The sequence below is a fragment of the Oncorhynchus keta genome, chromosome 20 (genome assembly GCF_023373465.1).
Source record: "Oncorhynchus keta strain PuntledgeMale-10-30-2019 chromosome 20, Oket_V2, whole genome shotgun sequence".
Lineage (NCBI taxonomy): Eukaryota > Metazoa > Chordata > Actinopteri > Salmoniformes > Salmonidae > Oncorhynchus > Oncorhynchus keta.
Genome location: NC_068440.1, coordinates 45,605,275 through 45,612,774, shown reverse-complemented (window position 1 = coordinate 45,612,774; position 7,500 = coordinate 45,605,275). Strand labels below are relative to the sequence as shown.

Below are 7,500 nucleotides of genomic sequence, written 5' to 3'. Positions count from 1 at the left end.
TGTGATGGGGTTTGAAGGCTCTCTGGCCAGTTTGTGATGGGGTTTGAAGGCTCTCTGGCCAGTTTGTGATGGGGTTTGAAGGCTCTCTGGCCAGTTTGTGATGGGGTTTGAAGGCTCTCTGGACAGTTTGTGATGGGGTTTGAAGGCTCTCTGGCCAGTTTGTGATGGGGTTTGAAGGCTCTCTGGCCAGTTTGTGATGGGGTTTGAAGGCTCTCTGGCCAGTTTGTGATGGGGTTTGAAGGCTCTCTGGCCAGTTTGTGATGGGGTTTGAAGGCTCTCTGGATGGGGTTTGAAGGCCAGTTTGTGATGGGGTTTGAAGGCTCTCTGGCCAGTTTGTGATGGGGTTTGAAGGCTCTCTTTGGATGGGGTTTGAAGGCAGTTTGTGATGGGGTTTGAAGGCTCTCTGGCCAGTTTGTGATGGGGTTTGAAGGCTCTCTGGACAGTTTGTGATGGGGTTTGAAGGCTCTCTGGCCAGTTTGTGATGGGGTTTGAAGGCTCTCTGGACAGTTTGTGATGGGGTTTGAAGGCTCCACAGAGTAAAGACTCTCTGTTTCTGATGGGGTTTGAAGGCTTCTGAAAACAAATGGGGTTTGAGAGTTAAATGGCATCATCATTGACAGTGTATTGGGTAATCAGGTGTTAGAGGTGATGGTACTCTCTGGACAGTTTGTGATTTTGATTGAGTTTGTGATGGGATAATCAGGTGATTTTGAGGCTCTCTGGACAGTTTGTGATGGGGTTTGAAGGCCTCTGGCCAGTTTGTGATTTTATTGGCCAGTTTGTGATTGGGTTTGAATCTCTGGTCAGTTTGTGATGGGGTTTGAGGCTCTCTGGCCAGTTTGTGATGGGGTTTGAAGGCCTCTGGCCATTTGTGATTTTGAATTGGCCAGTTTTGATGGGGTTTGAATCAGTTTCTGATGTTTGAGGCTCTCTGGCCAGTTTGTGATGGGGTTTGACCTAGGGCCAGTTTGTGATTTTGATTGGCCAGTTTGTATTGGGTAATCTGGTGTTAGAGGTTTGGGCTCTCTACCTTTGTGAGGGGTTTGAAGGCCATTATTTAATTGGACAGTTTGTATTTTGATCATCTGTGATGTTAGACAGTTTGGATGGGGTTTGACCTAGGGCCATTATTTCATTGAGTGTATTGATAATCAGGTGTTAGAGGTGGGTACCTATTGAGTGTATTGATAATCAGGTGTTAGAGGTGGGTACCTAGGGCCATTATTTCATTGAGTGTATTGATAATCTGGTGTTAGAGGTGGGTACCTAGGGCCATTATTTCATTGAGTGTATTGATAATCTGGTGTTAGAGGTGGGTACCTAGGGCCATTATTTCATTGACAGTGTATTGATAATCAGGTGTTAGAGGTGGGTACCTAGGGCCATTATTTCATTGACAGTGTATTGATAATCAGGTGTTAGAGGTGGGTACCTAGGGCCATTATTTCATTGAGTGTATTGATAATCTGGTGTTAGAGGTGGGTACCTGGGCTTATTTCATTGAGGAATAATCATGTATTTAAGGACATTTGTATTGAAATCTGGTGTTAGAGGAATGGATAGTTTTCATTGAGTGTATTGATAATCTGGTGTTAGCATGGGTACCCCATTATTTCACCCCAAAATCAGGTGTTAGAGGTGGGTACCTCAACCATTTTTCATTTTGTATTGAAATCTGGTGTTTTACCTATTTTTCATTGAGTGTATTGATATCTTTTAAAACCTAGGACATGATTTCATTGAGTGTATTGATAATCTGACAGCTCCCAGTACCTCAGCATTATTTCATTGACACTGTATTGATAATCTGGTGTTAGACTACGTGGGTACCTAGGGCATTATTTCATTGACAGTGTATTGATAATCTGGTGTTAGAGGTGGGCACTACCTAGGGCCATTATTTCACTAAGTGACAGTGTATTGATAACTGGTGTTAGAGGTGGGTACCTAATTATTTCACTGACGTGTTAATCTGGTGTTAGGGTACCTAGGGCATTATTTAGTTGAGGTATTGATAATCAGGTGTTAGAGGTGGGTACCTAGGGCCATTATTTCATTGACAGTGTATTGATAATCAGGTGTTAGAGGTGGGTACCTAGGGCCATTATTTCATTGAGTGTATTGATAATCTGGTGTTAGAGGTGGGCTGTGGCTCCCCAGGAACATTATTTAAGGACTTTGTTTAATTTGAGAGGAATGGATAGTTTAGGAGAGGAGTACTTATGGCATACCCCTCACCTCACCCCAAAATCATATTCATATTTCAACACTTTTGCATTTTGAAAAAGTGTTTTTATTTTCTTTCGTTCATTCTATTTTTAAAACGGACATGAGATAAGAGATTCTGACAGCTCCCAGTGCCCCACAGCAATCCCCTGACACTACGTAGGCACTACACTACACTAAGTAGGCACTACACTACGTAGGCACTACACTACACTACGTAGGCACTACACTACACTAAGTAGGCACTACACTACGTAGGCACTACACTACACTACGTAGGCACTACACTACGTAGGCACTACACTACACTAAGTAGGCACTACACTACGTAGGCACTACACTACACTACGTAGGCACTACACTACACTAAGTAGGCACTACACTACGTAGGCACTACACTACACTACGTAGGCACTACACTACGTAGGCACTACACTACACTAAGTAGGCACTACACTACGTAGGCACTACACTACACTACATAGGCACTACACTACGTAGGCACTACACATTACACTAAGTAGGCGCTACACTACACTACGTAGGCACTACACTACGTAGGCACTACACTACACTAAGTAGGCACTACACTACGTAGGCACTACACTACGTAGGCACTACACTACACTACGTAGGCACTACACTACACTAAGTAGGCACTACACTACGTAGTCACTACACTACACTACGTAGGCACTACACTACGTAGGCACTACACTACGTAGGCACTACACTACTACGTAGGCACTACACTACACTACATAGGCACTACACTACGTAGGCACTACACATTACACTATGTAGGCACTACACTACACTACGTAGGCACTACACTACGTAGGCACTACACTACACTAAGTAGGCACTACACTACGTAGACACTACACTACACTAAGTAGGCACTACACTACGTAGGCACTACACTACACTAAGTAGGCACTACACTACGTAGGCACTACACTACACTACATAGGCACTACACTACGTAGGCACTACACATTACACTAAGTAGGCACTACACTACACTACGTAGGCACTACACTACACTACGTAGGCACTACACTACGTAGGCACTACACTACACTAAGTAGGCACTACACTACGTAGGCACTACACTACACTATGTAGACACTACACTATGTAGACACAACACTACGTAGACGATACACTATGTAGGCACTCACTACGTAGGCACTACACTACATAGACACAACACTACGTAGACACAACACTACGTAGACACTACACTAAGTCGGCACTACACTGCGTAGGCACTACACTACGTAGGCACTACACTACGTAGACACTACACTACGTAGGCACTACACTAAGTCGGCACTACACTGCGTAGGCACTACACTACGTAGGCACTCACTACGTAGGCACTACACTACATAGACACTACACTACGATGGCACTACACTACGTAGACACTACACAAGGTAGACCCTCATCTTTTCACTTCTCCTCCACTCTCTCCCTCCCTCGCTCCATCCCTCCCTAGCTCTCTCCCTCCCTCACTCCATCCCTCCCTCGCTTTCCCCCTCCCTCCCTCCATCCCTCCCTCGCTCTCGCCCTCCCTCACGATATCCCTGGATCCTGTGTTTGTTTTCAGGGTGAGTGATGATTAAGCCTAGCTGTTGTTGCTCTCTGTTCCCCAGCCTAGTCAAGCTGTTGTTGCTCTCTGTTCCCCTCTAGTCAAGCTGTTGATGCTCTCTGTCCCCAGACTAGTCAAGCTGTTGATGCTCTCTGGTCTTCCAGTCAAGCTGTTGTTGCTCTCTGTTCCCCAGACTAGTCAAGCTGTTGATGCTCTCTGTCCCCAGACTAGTCAAGCTGTTGTTGCTCTCTGTCCCCAGCCTAGTCAAGCTGTTGATGCTCTCTGTTCCCCAGACTAGTCAAGCTGTTGTTGCTCTCTGTTCCCCTCGAGTCAAGCTGTTGTTGCTCTCTGTTCCCCTCTAGTCAAGCTGTTGATGCTCTCTGTTCCCCAGACTAGTCAAGCTGTTTATGCTCTCTGTCCCCCAGACTAGTCAAGCTGTTGATGCTCTCTGTTCCCCAGACTAGTCAAGCTGTTGATGCTCTCTGTTCCCAGACTAGTCAAGCTGTTGATGCTCTCTGTTCCCCAGCCTAGTCAAGCTGTTGATGCTCTCTGTTCCCCAGCCTAGTCAAGCTGTTGATGCTCTCTGTCGCCAGCCTAGTCAAGCTGTTGATGCTCTCTGTCCCCAGACTAGTCAAGTTGTTGATGCTCTCTGTCCCCAGCCTAGTCAAGCTGTTGATGCTCTCTGTTCCCAGTCTAGTCAAGCTGTTGTTGCTCTCTGTTCCCCTCGAGTCAAGCTGTTGATGCTCTCTGTCCGCAACCTAGTCAAGCTGTTGTTGTTCTCTGGTCCTCCAGTTAAGCTGTTGATGCTCTCTGTCCCCCAGACTAGTCAAGCTGTTGACACTCTCTGTTCCCCAGCCTCGTCAAGCTGTTGATTGCCTCTGTCCCCCAGACTAGTCAAGCTGTTGATGCTCTCTGTCCCCCAGACTAGTCAAGCTGCTGTTGCTCTCTGGTCTTCCAGTCAAGCTGTTGTTGCTCTCTGTCCCCCAGACTAGTCAAGCTGTTGATGCTCTCTGTCCCCCAGACTAGTCAAGCTGTTGATGCTCTCTGTTCCCCAGCCAAGTCAAGCTGTTGATGCTCTCTGTCCCCCAGACTAGTCAAGCTGTTGTTGCTCTCTGGTCTTCCAGTCAAGCTGTTGTTGCTCTCTGTCCCCCAGACTAGTCAAGCTGTTGATGCTCTCTGTTCCCCAGCCTAGTCAAGCTGTTGTTGCTCTCTGTTCCCCAACCACAGACACACAGTCTTTTATAACACACTTCAGCCCCATTCAACATCCATTTTTTTTTATCCCTAACCCTAACTCCAACCCGAGCTCCTAACCCTAGCTCCTAACCCGAGCTCCTAACCCTAGCTCCTAACCCTAGCTCCTAACGCTAGCTCACAACCCTAGCTCCTAACCCTAGCTCCTAACCCTCACCCTATATCCTAACCCTAGCTCCTAATCCTAACCCTAACTCCAACCCTAGCTCCTAACCCTAGGTCCTAACCCTAGCTCCTAACGCTAGCTCCTAACGCTAGCTCCTAACCCTAGCTCCTAACGCTAGCTCCCAACCCTAGCTCCTAACCCTAGCTCCTAACCCTAACCCTAGCTCCTAACCCTAGCTCCTAACCCTAGCTCCTAACCCTAGCTCCCAACCCTAGCTCCCAACCCTAGCTCCTAACCCTAGCTCCCAACCCTAGCTCCTAACCCTAGCTCCTAACCCTAGCTCCTTACCCTAGCTCCTAACCCTAACCCTAGCTCCTAACCCTAGCTCCTAACCCTAGCTCCTAACGCTAGCTCCCAACCCTAGCTCCCAACCCTAGCTCCCAACCCTAGCTCACAACCCTAGCTCCTAACCCTAGCTCCCAACCCTAGCTCCTAACCCTAGCTCCTAACCCTAGCTCCCAACCCTAGCTCCTAACCCTAGCTCCTAACCCTAGCTCCTAACCTTAGCTCCTAACCCTAGCTCCTAACCCTAGCTCCTAACCCTAGCTCCTAACGCTAGCTCCCAACCCTAGCTCCTAACCCTAGCTCCTAACCCTAGCTCCTAACCCTAACCCTAGCTCCTAACCCTAGCTCCTAACCCTAGCTCCCAACCCTAGCTCCTAAACCTAGCTCATAACCCTAGCTCCCAACCCTAGCTCCCAACCCTAGCTCCTAACCCTAGCTCCTAACCCTAGTTCCTAACCCTAGCTCCTAACCCTAGCTCCCAACCCTAGCTCCTAACCCTATGTGTTTCTATTGGCTAATAGCAGTGAGGACTATCTGTTATTCAATGTGTTTCTATGGGCTAATAGCAGTAAGGACTATCTGTTATTCAATGTGTTTCTATGGGCTAATAGCAGTAAGGACTATCTGTTATTCAATCTGTTTCTATGGGCTAATAGCAGTAAGGACTATCTGTTATTCAATGTGTTTCTATTGGCTAATAGCAGTAAGGACTATCTGTTATGCAATGTGTTTCTATTGGCTAATAGCAGTAAGGACTATCTGTTATTCAATGTGTTTCTATGGGCTAATAGCAGTAAGGACTATATGTTATTCAATGTGTTTCTATTGGCTAATAGCAGTAAGGACTATCTGTTATTCAATGTGTTTCTATTGGCTAATAGCAGTAAGGACTATCTGTTATTCAATGTGTTTCTATTGGCTAATAGCAGTAAGGACTATCTGTTATTCAATGTGTTTCTATTGGCTAATAGCAGTAAGGACTATCTGTTATTCAATGTGTTTCTATGGGCTAATAGTTATTCAATGTAAATAGGACTATCTGTTATTCAATGTGTTTCTATTGGCTAATAGCAGTAAGGACTATCTGTTATTCAATGTGTTTCTATTGGCTAATAGCAGTAAGGACTATCTGTTATTCAATGTGTTTCTATGGGCTAATAGCAGTAAGGACTATCTGTTATTCAATGTGTTTCTATTGGCTAATAGCAGTAAGGACTATCTGTTATTCAATGTGTTTCTATGGGCTAATAGCAGTAAGGACTATCTGTTATTCAATGTGTTTCTATTGGCTAATAGCAGTAAGGACTATCTGTTATTCAATGTGTTTCTAATAGCAGTAAGGACTATCTGTTATTCAATGTGTTTCTATTGGCTAATAGCAGTAAGGACTATCTGTTATTCAATGTGTTTCTATTGGCTAATAGCAGTAAGGACTATCTGTTATTCAATGTGTTTCTATGGGCTAATAGCAGTAAGGACTATCTGTTATTCAATGTGTTTCTATGGGCTAATAGCAGTAAGGACTATCTGTTATTCAATGTGTTTCTATGGGCTAATAGCAGTAAGGACTATCTGTTATTCAATGTGTTTCTATGGGCTAATAGCAGTAAGGACTATCTGTTATTCAATGTGTTTCTATTGGCTAATAGCAGTAAGGACTATCTGTTATTCAATGTGTTTCTATGGGCTAATAGCAGTAAGGACTATCTGTTATTCAATGTGTTTCTATGGGCTAATAGCAGTAAGGACTATCTGTTATTCAATGTGTTTCTATTGGCTAATAGCAGTAAGGACTATCTGTTATTCAATGTGTTTCTAATAGCAGTAAGGACTATCTGTTATTCAATGTGTTTCTATGGGCTAATAGCAGTAAGGACTATCTGTTATTCAATGTGTTTCTATTGGCTAATAGCAGTAAGGACTATCTGTTATTCAATGTGTTTCTATGGGCCAATAGCAGTAAGGACTGTCT

The 7,500-nt window shown here is 45.0% G+C and overlaps 1 protein-coding gene across 1 annotated transcript in view; it reads left to right on the top strand.

Annotated features, from left to right (window-relative positions):
• LOC118381542 (CUB and sushi domain-containing protein 2-like) overlaps window positions 1–7,500 on the top strand; it is a 1,147,246-nt gene that overhangs the window by 212,945 nt on the left and 926,801 nt on the right.